The sequence below is a fragment of the Lygodium microphyllum genome, chromosome 7 (assembly GCF_053477565.2).
Source record: "Lygodium microphyllum isolate KBCC chromosome 7, Lygodium_microphyllum_v1.1.10, whole genome shotgun sequence".
In the NCBI taxonomy this organism is placed as follows: Eukaryota; Viridiplantae; Streptophyta; class Polypodiopsida; order Schizaeales; family Lygodiaceae; genus Lygodium; species Lygodium microphyllum.
In genome coordinates, this window is record NC_141141.1 from 20,923,383 (window position 1) to 20,934,975 (window position 11,593).

The following is an 11,593-nucleotide window of genomic DNA, read 5'->3' on the forward strand; positions in this document are numbered from 1 at the left end:
GATAGCTATCCTTATCTACTCTAGTTCGTGGCTCAGTTAGTATGCCACCTTAGTTAGTTGAGTTTGGTTTGAGACCCATATCTAGGGTTCTTCTATTTTCTTTGTACCAGAGTTCTTTTGGCTTACACAACTAAGAAGAGGAAAACTGTTTTCAGCCTCCACCCTTGTGTGTCTTCCCCCATTGTGCAAGCAAGAAAGCTTCAAGCGAGACTCCTTCCTTCTCTCCCACAATCTTGACAGCCCTTCCTCTTAGACATGCTAATATCAAACAAGAAATTGCACAATAAATTTTTAACTAGAAAATTATATAGAGAATGTCATCATTTCTAAGTAAGGATCAATAACATGCATCTAATAATCAAAATAGATTAAACAAATTAAGACATCAACATCTACTTCTAGCAACCAAAAGAAAAATGAAAATAATTTTAAAGAAGCATAGAACTAAAAACTAGTTAAGCAACATGTGTGCCTTGATTGTTTTATCCCTTAAATCTCCAATATGTTGCAAAGTAATAAATGTTTGTCTACCCTCTTCTCTAAATTTCAACATGGGTGGCCGATAGATATCATCATATGATGGTATGCGTATCACTCCTATTGATACTCAAGTGATAAAATATCATTAGTTAGTATAACCATTTCAAAAAATGACTCGTTATCAACATAAGAAAGCTGGTAATACCTGATTCTTGGCTTGAAGAAGTGTTAAGGCAAGCAATCTCAATGTCTTCCTTTCTTGCATTGTCTCTTGTGTCATCTTTAGTAACTTGTTTACCTATATATACATAGAGTTAACCAAAGCTCATGATAATACAAGGTTATGAAAAATTTCAATAACACAAAAGAAAGTAATTAGATATTTTGTATCAATTTGGGTCACCAAATTTGTACAAGTTTTTGATCCTTAAAGTTGGTACCTGCATCTTGACTTGAAGAAACATTATTGCAAGTAACCTCCTGATCTCCCTTTCTTACATTACCTCTTTTCCCACCTTTTTTTGTTCTTTAATCTATATTTATATATATATACACAATTACTCAAAGTTTAAAAATATGAATAACTATGAATATTTTAAATTAGACAAAGAGACTAATTAAAGCTAGTTAATCTCAAAATGAATCACCTAATAAAGCAAGATGTAAAATATGTACAAATTTTAATTTTCAAAGTTTAGTAGAAATAAAGACATATACCTGTATCGTGATTTGAAGAGACATTAGGGCCAATGACCTCCTTAGCTTTCATTGTTCCATTATCTCTTGTACCATCATTTGTGATTTTGTTACCTTTATGTACACATAATAAACCAAAGTTTAGAAACATAAGAGACATTTATAAAACATCAAAACACGCATACCTTTTTTTCCCTGTTCTTTACACTATCTGATAGTAAATTGAGCGGTTGAAAACAAGAAATTCATTGTTCATACTTTTATGGGCTCACCAACTTCTCCTTCTGGTTTGAAGCATCGTACAGACTTCCTGTTGAACAGTGCGCGAGGGAGACGAGGAACGGAGGAAGAGAGAAGAGAAGAGAGACACGAGACACTGGAAGTGGAACCCCAGAAGTGCATCAAGTGAGTACACATTAGCTGCAACATCAGCTCCTTAGCTAGAATAGATAAAAAATCAAGTAGAATAAACATGAGCTTGAACAGACGAATCAACTGAAAATAGACAAACAACAACTAGAAACAATGAAACATCAGCTAGAACAACTCAACAGCTGGAATAATAATGAAACATCAGCTGGAACATTTCAATAGCTGGAATAAGAATGAAATAAAATATCATCCCATCAGCTTGAAACATTTCTTATAAACAAAGCGTGAAATAATTTCAACGCATTAGGTGTAATATAGATAAAATGATATGAAACATAGCATGAAGAGCCAAAAATCAGCTGGAAGAAAGAAACATTTTGAATAATCAAATGATGAATAAAATACCGACAATCATCAGCAAGAGCTCATCAGTTTTCTTACTGCTGCTTAGAGCCCAAGCAAACATCTCAGCAATCTGCTTCTGGGACTCTAGGAACATCTTTGTATGCCTAGCCTCCAGATCATCACGAAATTTCTCAGACTCTCTCTACATCTGCAGTTTCATCTCTTCTAATCTGAGAAAGCGCTTCCCCAAAGTACGGATCACAGAAACCAATTTGGAGAGCGGAGTGCTGTCAACTGGGGGCTGTTGATGCCGCAAGCTGGACTTTGAAGAAGTCCTATGGTTGAGAAATCTGTCCATCTTGAAAGCCTTCACGGCCTCATAGTCTATACTGCGGCTGCACTTCTTGTGGAGAGATGTGTAAGAAGTATCATGGTCATCCAGAGACCGGTTGCGATACCAGCATTATCACATATGGCACCATATGCATCTATGGCTAGACACGTGGCAATAGTACAAAGCATTCCAAGAGCTGCAACTGTGATCCCGTACATGGCTGCTAGGATATGGCTGACATAGATGGCAACATCAATAGCAAATATTGGAACAATTACAGACTTGTAGCCAAGTGCCAAACCAAAGGTGACATTGGTAGCAGCTCCTATCCTACAAGAATCAGCAACACTGGTCTGTATGTATTGCTAGTGAAATACTCTGTAACGTAGCCAATTACCAACCCTGCCCAAAGCCCTACTCCAACGCAAAAAAATAGTTTCCAGTTTTGAACCATCTTTGCACCACCGTTAGGATCATATATGTAAAACGTGGATGGTAGTGCTAGCGAACAAACAAAAGCTGCACCGAATGTCATTAAGATGGTGGATATTAGCAACTGTCTCTTCAGTGTAGATTCAATATCCCTTAGATTTGAGATCTCGAACACATCAGTTGCGAATAAGGTTGTGATGAGGCACACCACAATGCCCATAGAGCTAATGAGTAGAGGGAAGCATGTAGCAGTGAAGTCATGATTTGTGCCAAATGATGACATGGAAGCCACAACAAGAGCTGCGCAAGAAGCTTCAGCAAAGGAGCCAAACAAATCTGAACCCATTCCAGCAATATCTCCCACATTATCACGCACATTGTCAGCAATGATCGCTGGATTTTGCGGATCGTCCTCTGGGATATTCCTTTCTACTTTTCCAACAAGATCTGCTCCAACATCCACAGTTTTGGTATAGATTCCACCTCCAACCCTTTCAAATAGAGCCACGGATGAGCATCCAAGTCCATAGCCAGTGATGGCCTCAAAAAGGCCCTCCCAATCATCCTTGTAATAAAGTTCACTACAAGATATAGACCTTATAAAGAGGTTTAAAGCGACGAAAATACAAACAACAAAATTTGCCCCCGTCGTCGCAAAAAGCGTCGTTATTGACGACGCCATAGAATCGTCGCTATATGCCTCGGTATATGCGTCGCTATATGCGTCGCTATTTACGTCACAAATGCGATGCATATAGCGACACAAATAACGATGCATATAGCGACGGTTGCAGATAATTTGCGACGCTGATAGCGACGACAATAGCGACGCGTGCAGTAAATTTGCGACGCAAATAGCGACGGTAACAGAGAAAAAAAATTTTGTGGCACTGTGTGCTGTATGAGAGCCATACAAAATAGTTTCTGCACTGCTGCATACAAAGCGTTTGCAAACAAAAAGAATGTATACTGAAATCATAAAACTGATAGATGAAATAAATACATGATATCGCATAAAATGCGATAGGTACAATCATAAAACAATATCACTAATACATAGAAAATGTCTACATAGATCGGGCGACTAAAAACTAAAGGTATGTGAGCGCTAAGGATCCAAGGGCGAGCTACAAATCGTCGTCCCCCGAAAGCTCTTCCCGCTGTAAAGGAGCATCAAACGGATTCTGCAGAAAAAGAAACAACATATCAATCCACCATACAATAATGCATTCAAATATCTCATGGTAACTACGGACATGAAAGATGAGTGACTTACTGGGCCGCCGCATCTGTACAATCGGTGATCTGAGACCATGCCTCTCTACATATCGAGTCTCAAGGCCTTGCGGATCGCGATTTGTAATGGAGTGCTGCAAAGAAAACAAAATGCTAACTGTTAGAAACATGATTGTCAGTACAAAGAATATCTCAAAAAAACAAATAAGCAAAACAAAAGAGAAACTTACAAAGTCCTCCAAATATGTCCTGTGGCCGCCACTCCCAAGAGGATGTACCGATCCGGCCTCGATTCGTGCCCTCGCCGCCTCCCGCTGCTGACTCCAACGTCTTGGCGAATTTGTAGCCTCCTCCCTCAGTCGGCGCCAGTCATCTGCATCTAACCACTCGGGCTTTGGAGCCCCACTCTTGATTTCCTTGCATGCATCGGATCGTCTATGTGACATATATGCACGCATGCAATCCATCATCCAGCCCGTAGAGAATCTATCCACTGCGGCTGGCACCGGGAACTCCTCGTGCAAGGATGCTACTATGTACTCCTTGCTCCCCTCCGGTATGTTCCTCCAATGATCCAGGACGTTGTGCCGAAAAACTTGTTTGCACAACTCCCTCATGCGAGCCATCACCCTCCTCCCCTCATCATTCATGATGATGGCTCCTGACCTGCCATCCACTAGGTATCCATAATCCCTAGGAGTGTGCCTCGTCTGGGCCCTCTCCCATCTCCGTCCACGCTCCTGGGCATATCCAGGAGACCTCTGAACATCCGGTGTACCGACGGGGGTACCCTCTCCCGGAGTGCCACTCAAAGGGGTGCCACCAGAGGGGGTGCCACCAAAAGGAGTGCCACCAGAGGGGGTGCCACCAAAAGGAGTGCCACCAAAAGGCGTGACATCTGCCGACGGCTGCGCAAAAGCTGGAGTAACTGGAGTGGACGTCCCCATAGGTGTGACAAATCCTGGAGGTGACCGAGCTCCAGCTGAACGACGAGACGGAGACACCGCGTCCGTGTCTCCACAGCAGCCCCCCCTGATCCTCCTGCAGTCGCAGTCCCTCCCTCTGGCCCAAGTCGCGAGCGTCGAGATCGTCTGCTCGAAGCTGAAGCATCTGATCGCACTAAAGCTGATCTAGCAGAGCGCCCTGACGAAGAACGAGACAGCTCCTGATCTGCTATCTCTCTGAATCTCGCGAGCTGATCTGGAGACATACGTGCCATCATCTCCTGAAACTCCTCATCGCTCATCCCTCGACTCATCCTGAAAATGTCGATACCTGCACATGTAAAAAATAATGTTAGAATAATCAATTTAAACTATACAAAGCACATTAATATAAATCATTTTTGAAAAATCCCTCTTAAAATGCATATCTTATCTACCTTTATGGAAGATCTAAACAACGAATTGAGTAATACAATTCTCCAAGAATGAAGTATTCTATGGTCCCATATTAATCTCCTGACACAACTCTGCATACACTGGAAGGTCGATAGACATGTCACCACAAAAGAACGAGTCTGCCTCGTTCTCAAAAAATTCTACGACTTCTGTATTTCCATCATTGTTAGCCGATGCGGGCTCCAAGCTTGCGGTGGCCTCCACCCCTTGTAAGTTCGATCCCTCTATTTGCATATTTTCTTCGTCTATGCCTGGAACATCGCTTTGATCGTATACTCTCGCACCTCGAGGAGTTGAAAGTATAACATACCACCATCGAGGTTGTCGGGGATTTGGATAGAAGATTACCTGTTCACAAACACTTACAAACCGTCTTCAAACCATTGTGACATAAACCATGTCGTATTACAATTAGCAAGCAAATGACTAGTTGTACCTGTTCACAATGTGCCGGCAACACAAAGGTGTCGCGCAAATCTATCCATTTTTTTTCGGAATCTATTTCGAGAAATCCAAATGGACCTCGTCGAACTGTTGCGCCAGCTCCTCCAAGTACCACTTTGAACCACTGCACATCGAATATTATCATGGAGAAGCTATGGTAATCCATCGTAATAATACTTTGCAAATTCCCAAAATACTCCATCTCATCCACAACCGTGTTCGGATCCGTTGCTCGTCGCCGGCTCTCTTGCTCAAACCTTGCCATGACACCACAGTACATTGTGAAGCGCATTTTGTCAATACGCTCCACCCGAAAATGTCGTCTGCGCGACCACGCTGCACTATATATTTTGTACTGCACATTGAAACACTCAAATTAGATGTAGCAAACAAATTCAGATACGACACATTCTAAACCCCTCATTACCTTTGGACTACATCCCCTCGAGAACTCCCACTCCTCCATTGAGACCTGTCCCTTCGCTGGATGCTGCGATCAAGGCTCCATGCAACCATCGTGTTGACATAAACCGCGGCATCTCCTCCATGCCTTCAGGATATCGAATCGGTCGGTGACGCGTACTGCGTCGGAATTCAGCTCGCGCTTCCTCTCGATCTTGCCTTGCAATCTGGTACTTGGCGAGCCACGTCTCCATGGAGGCATGGTGCAACATACAAAAGTGATTCACCTTCTCTTCCATTGAGGCATCCATTCTTTTTTCTACCCCATTTCCAACCACCACATCTCCAGTCAGCCTGTCATCGTCCTTGAGCGTCCATAGCATTTCATTGTCTGGTTCCACCGTTGGTAGCCATTGTGAGATATGCACCAACGCCTTTGACACCAACCAACCTTCCACCATGCTACCTTTCGGACGAGCTCGTTGTCGCACAAAGCCTTTCAGGGTTTTCATGAAGCGCTCCAGGGAGAACATCCATCGCGTATGGACAGGTCCAGCAATCTCCACTTCGTCCACAAGATGCACAAGAAGGTGAACTTGTATCGTGAGCATGCTAGTGGGCAGGTATTTCTCAAAGAGACAAACCGTCTCAACTGCTCCCCGCCTTGCGGATTCAATAGAGGACGTCTTAATCTCTTTCTGTGAGATCCATTGCACCAAAGTCGACAGCTTGTAAATGGCCCCGCGAATTTCTGGAGTTAGGCATCCCGTGATCGCGATCGGTAGGACAAACTGCCACAAATGAGAAAGCATTAAGAATAATGGTCACTTTTCAAATTTCAAAATGTCCACGCTAATTAAAATCCATTCTGTTCACAAACCTGACATATCTTATGCCAATCATGGGATTTTAGCCCAGACATTTGGTCATCTTTAGAAGATGCGGACCTGAGAGAATGCATCATACCCGTCGGAGTGCGGATAGACTTGATTACTTGCTTCACAATGTGCTCTTCTTTGGTAGACAAAACCCAGGGAGCGCGAGGAAGCTGCACTCCCCCTTCAGCACTCGACTGTGGCCAAAGCGCCTCCATCTTACCTACCTCCTTTAAATCCATTCGTGACCCTATAGTGTCTCTCTTTCCTGTGATGTGGTCCCATAGCAAGCTGCCCACATTTTTGAAAATATGCATGGGATCCAACAAGTGGTTGACCTGTAAGTGGGTCCAATATGGCAACTCGTAGAAAACTGAGAACCGTCGCATTCCATTTGGATGTGATTCCGGGTTTACCATTTTCAGCTCGTACTAGCTTGCAGCGTTCATACGTGCTGAAGGTCATCCAAGAAAACCTTCCCTGAGTTCATGATCCTCCGGCAAGAAAGCGGCGTGTCCTTGATATACCATCTTCTTCATGGTTCGTGACCTTTGGGAGTCTAACTGTGGCCCACACAATGGACATGCATGATAACCTGAGGTAACGAGACCTGCAAGGCGATCCACGACCTAGTGAATACTTGATTGAATGAAATAAAATATAGATATTACCGGCGTGAACAAAGGTCTGCTCACCTGAGCACTCTCCCAATCCCGGAAAGTCATGCATCGTCCACATGAGAATGGCTCGAATGTTGGCTGACCGCCGACCATCGCGCCTGCTCATATCTTGCACCGTGACCCCCTCCTCCCACAAAATCTTAAGCTCATCGACTAATGGACGAAGATACACGTCCATATTTTTTACTTTGTAGCGGCCCGGGACAAGCAAGCTAAGGATAAGATGTCCTTTCTTCGTAGAAAGCCATGGAGGAATGTTGTAGTTGACAAGCACTATAGGCCACAAACTGTAAGAAGTCGAGCGAAGACCGAATGGGTTCACACCATCCATGGCGAGACCGAGCCGAAGATTCCTTGGCTCTCGCGCAAAGCCTGGGAAGGTAGAGTCAATGTGGCTCCATGCGCGCGAATCTGCTGATATTCGTTGCACTCCATCCGTAGACCTATTCTGCACATGCCACGTTGTCAAGCTTGCCATGGCAGACGTGCGAAACATGTGGTTTATGTGGGGGATGAGCGGAAAGTGTCTGAGGACTTTTTGAGGGATGGTCTGCCCTTGCAAGTCCTGTCGATACCTGTGAGCACCACACTTTGGACATGTCTCCATAGTCTCGTATTCATCTCGAAACAATATGCAGTCGTTGATACATGCATGGATGTTATTGTAGTCCATGCCAAGCTTCCGTAAAACATGTCGTGCATCATCACGAGACTCAGGCATGGTGTTTGCAGGTGGCAATATATGATATTTCAATAACCTGAAAAAATCATAAAACGCCTTGAAAAATCCAACCATGTTTGCAATAATACTGTTTAAAGAAAAAACAATGAAGTCTGTGTGTAAGGTACCTGAATAACTCAGTCACACTCGTATCGCTCCAACCGTATTTTGCTTGCACACTTAAGAGTGCAAGCAATGTCTTCAACCGAGATACTCGGCACCCATCATATAATGGTATGGATGCTTCCTCTCTAAGCGGGTCAGATGTCTCAACATCCATGGGAATCAATGCATCGATCATTGCCTCCATCTCAGGCTCCAAGATTGTAGGCAAGTCGGGAAGGTTGTCTGTCTCCTCTGGCATTGACGATATAGATGGGCCTTGCAAGTGGTTGATTGGCTCCTACCATCCATCCATCGCACGTCCACAAACTCTTCTAATTGGCCGCAAAGGGTGCACTCTCCCTTGGGTCGAGACATCACCCCCCTGGATACAAAATTTGGCAACAAGACCCAATCTTATTGTGTATGGTTTTCAATTAGCTTGAGAGTACAATGCATGAAAAATGCTAACTTCAAATTACCGTTTGCTGAAAATCTGCAATCGCCTGATCAATGATCTCAGATTGAAACTCGCCAAATCGTCGTACGTGTTCTATAGACAATCGGCGTTTTCGTCTAATTGCCAACTTGCATTGAGAGCAAGGACATGGGACACGCTGATTAAGATACGACTCGCGGTCTTGAACAATAGGACCTTCTTCGTTTGCCATCTTATCTACATTACAGCAAACGAGGCTTAAATGGATAGCTTTATGGAGATGTACGTCAAGTTGCAAGTTGACCATAAACCTTGCATTGTATGTAGTAGTCAAGAGATTTTCCGATGTTATATCTCGGCCTTGTATCATGCTCAACGATTTGCTTGTCCCAGTAGATAATTTTTTGTTATATCTCGGCTTTGAGTATAAGTGATCCATTTTAAAATTAATGCGCGCCATCTATGAAATTTTATAACTATAGTAATAAAATTTATTTCAACCAATTTTACTCATAGTCATAAGACCTGAGAGAAATTATCCTACACTCAATTTAAGGGTTTCTTCTTCTATAACAATAATTTTGGGTTAATTTTGATGAAGTACGTGGCCGTATGCAAAGCACATTGCATATCATTATCAATACGTATATTATCTTAAATTTCATTCCCTTCCCTCTCCCTCTCTTTCTCTCCCTCTCCCTCTCTTCCTCTCTTTCTCTCACCCTCTCCCTCACCCTCTCGTTCTCTTTCTCTCCCTCTCTCATTTCCTCCCTCCTCCTCCCTCTCCCTCTCCCTCCCTCTTTCTCCCTCTTTCTCCCTCTCCCTCTCCCTCGCTCCCTCTCCCTCCCCCTCCCTCTTTCTCTCCCTCTCTCATTTCCTTCCCCTCCCCCTCCCTCTCCCTCTCCCTCTCCCTCTCCCTCTCCCTCTCTTTCTCTTTTTCTCCCTCTCCCTCTCTATCTCTCTTTCTCTCTCATTTCCTAAACAAGCAAAAAATAAAGTGATTTAAACATCCTCCAAGCAAAAGGGAGAGGGAGAGATACAATGCACTCTCCCTCTCTTTCTCTTTCTATCCCTCTCTCATTTCCTTCCCCTTCCTCTCCCTCTCACTCTCTTTCTCTCTCATTTCCTCTCCTAAACAAGCAAAAAATAAAGTGATTCAAACATTAAACAAGCAAAAGGGAGAGGGAGGGAGAGAGAAAATGCACTCTCCCTCCTTCTCCCTCTCTTTCTCTTTCTCTCCCTCTCCTATTTCCTCCCCCTCCCTCTCCCTCTCCCTCTATTTCTCTTTCTCTTTCTTTCTCTTTCTTTCCCTCTCCCTCTCCCTCTCCCTCTCTTTCTCTCTTACTCTCTCGTTTCCTCTCCTAAACAAGCAAAGAAGAAAGTAATTTAAACATTAAACAAGCAAAAGGGAGAGAGAGAGAGAGAATGCACTCTCACTCTATTTCTCTCCCTCTCCCTCTCTTTCTCTCCCTCTCTCTCCCTCTCCCTCTCCTTCTCTTTCTTTTCCTCTCCTAAACAAACAAAAATAAACGATTAAAACCTTCAACAAGTAAAAGAAAGAGAGAGGGAGACTCACCAATGAGATATGGCGAGCGTGGGCGGCTTCTCTTTGCAACGAGGGCTCCTCCTCTCCTTCGCGAACAACGACGGTGGCGGTGGCGGCGGCGGCGGCGGCAGCAAGTCTCTTCCTCCTCTTCTCTCACAAAGCCTTGGCTCTCTCCCTCGCTCTCGCTCTCAAAAGGCGAAGAAAAGAAAATGAAAACGGCGCTCTGGTTTCGGCCGTGCTTTTTTTCCCTGCGGCGTTGCAATTGGCGTCGCTATTTGCGTCGCTATTTGCGTCGCATTTCCGCAATTGGCGTCGCTATATGCATCGCTATTTGCGTCGCAAATAGCGACGCATATAGCGACGCCAATTGCGACGCCAATAGCGACGCCTATAGCGACGCCGATATCCGCCGTCGCTAATCGGCGTCGCTATTGCCCCATTCCCTTGTAGTGGTTGGAACAGTTTTATAGTGATGTATAAAACTATGAGGCCATTAGCAGCAAGTAAGAAACCCATCACCGAACTTGATTGGAAGGCGATTTTGAATACTTTGCCTATCCCTTTTTTGGCTTCCAAAGTTGTGCGAGCATTCGCATATGTTGCGATCATCATGCCCAAAAATCCCGACACTATGGACGTCAAAGCTCCCAATATAAATGCAACTGTAGTGAAAATCGCTGTAAAGAGAGCTGGGGCACATTCGTGCTTTGGATCATATCTACAAGGCTGGGGCTTAATACTGAACCCCTTCACAGATCCCAGGAACAAGAAAATGACAACAGCAAATATGCCCATGAAATAAACCAAATACCTGTACTCTGTCAGCAAAAACGATGTGGCTCCTATGCATATAGCTTGCTGAATTTCAGCGCATTTCATAATAGCTACTGCATCTGATTCCTCATCCAATCTATCCTCCTCGTCGTAGTCTGATGATCCATTGACGATGTTGTGACTGTGGGTGCCGTTGTTGTCGAGGAAGGTGTAGCCATTGCAGGCAGGCCTGGACTTATGCTCGAAGGCCAAGAGACCAATTGCGATAGCGATCTGGTGGTGGTTGGTCAGAATCATTTGCATCTTCGTCTAAGC

The 11,593-nt window shown here is 44.1% G+C and overlaps 1 long non-coding RNA gene and 1 pseudogene across 1 annotated transcript; both read right to left on the reverse strand.

The window, feature by feature from the left end:
* Positions 1 to 472: 472 nt before the first annotated feature.
* LOC148033251 (uncharacterized) lies at positions 473 to 1,019 on the reverse strand. The gene is made up of 3 exons (XR_015691451.1): positions 921 to 1,019; positions 686 to 778; positions 473 to 597 (listed from the first exon to the last, which is right to left on the reverse strand). It is a non-coding gene; the product is annotated as an uncharacterized LOC148033251 (long non-coding RNA).
* A 1,258-nt stretch (positions 1,020 to 2,277) lies between these two features.
* On the reverse strand, positions 2,278 to 11,581 carry LOC148033252 (pyrophosphate-energized vacuolar membrane proton pump 1 pseudogene; annotated as a pseudogene).
* Positions 11,582 to 11,593: the final 12 nt, after the last annotated feature.